At 43.1% G+C, this 1,428-nt stretch overlaps 1 protein-coding gene across 1 annotated transcript in view; it reads right to left on the bottom strand.

Annotated features, from left to right (window-relative positions):
- Window positions 1-1,428, bottom strand: part of LOC138978913 (alkaline phosphatase-like) — a gene marked incomplete in the record, with an annotated part of 86,228 nt that overhangs the window by 77,370 nt on the left and 7,430 nt on the right.

Here is a 1,428-nt window from a genome sequence, read left to right as displayed (position 1 = left end):
TTTTGTGGTTTATTTCGCATTTAGGTCCCAGGTAACATTATGAAGTTTTAATACGATCAATCGGACCTATTATCAAGTTAGTGTATCAACTTTTGAACGAACTGCGCCCAGTAGTTTCCCAGCAATAAGCTGTTAAGTCGAGACACACAGACAGACAGACACACAATTAAGTCTGCTGGACCCTTGTACTAGCGTACTCGGGGATAATACATACCAGGGACGGATCACATCATTTTTAAAGGGGGGTTTCCACATTTCTTTTTGGGACAATTCGACGACGCGAAGCGTTTAGTTGAGGGCGTGAAGCGTTCGAACCTCCTAGGGGGGTCCGGGGGCATGCCCCCCCTGAAAATGTTGATAAAAACAAGGAAAATGAAGCAACCTGGTGCAATCTGAGCCAAGAAACTTCTAATACACCTTCCAAAAAGTAAATTTAAGAAGCCAAATATGGATCAAAATAAGGAAAATTGACCGATCTGGTACAACCTGAGCCAACAAATTACCCAACTTCCTTCCAAAACTGTCACGTAGAAGACAAAGGCCGGCTCGTAGGGGGGTCCGGGGGCATGCCCCCCCCCTTCCCCCGGAAAATGATGATGAAAATCAAGGAAAATGGAGTAATCTAGTGCAATCTGAGCATCAGTTTTTCTTTATTTTCATTCTTTTTGTTCCTGTCTTTTTTTTTTTTTTGGGGGGGGGGCTAGGGTGGGCTAGGGGGGCTAGGGGGTGAGCTGGGGGGGGGGGCTCCGGAAACCCCAGAAACCCCCCCTGGATCCGTCCCTGCATACCACTATACAGTTCATTCTATGAAGCTCATTGTATAAAACTGTGTTTGAGATCTACGCTCTGTAAATAATCAACCACACTTGCTTGGCAGTTTTGCATATGTCAGTTTGTCACTATAGTTTGTCAGAATAGAACGGCCCGCATGCGCAGAACTCACACTTCAGAGAACGAATGTACACTATTAACTGATATAAACAATGCTAGGTCAAGCATGACTAGAAAGGGAGGGAAAATTAAGGGAGGGACTTGACATAAACGCTCCTGATGCATATCTCGGATAAATCCAGAGCAAGCTGCACCTTACATGTAAGCCTTGCATGCTCGTGGTAATTTAACCTCGACATGCAGTAGCGTTTACGTCAAGGAATATTTAGAGCAATAGTGTACATGAGACAACAGAAAACTGTCCCAACATAAAGTCTTGGTTAGAATAAACTTCAATCCAACACTTACTTTAGTACTTCTTCAAGATACAAGATACAAGATACAAGATACAAGAAATGTTATTGTCCTCATCAATACAAGGAAATTTGGCATGTGTGTGGCAAGACATAATACACTGATACATAGACATTTACAAAGCAACAACTGAAGTTCAATATCAACACACCCTTACGCACACATACCCACTACTTCAGAAAC

Source organism: Littorina saxatilis, linkage group LG10 (genome assembly GCF_037325665.1).
Source record: "Littorina saxatilis isolate snail1 linkage group LG10, US_GU_Lsax_2.0, whole genome shotgun sequence".
Classification (NCBI taxonomy): Eukaryota; Metazoa; Mollusca; class Gastropoda; order Littorinimorpha; family Littorinidae; genus Littorina; species Littorina saxatilis.
The sequence above is the reverse complement of the archived record's forward strand: the minus strand, read 5'-3'. Positions and strand labels throughout refer to the sequence as shown.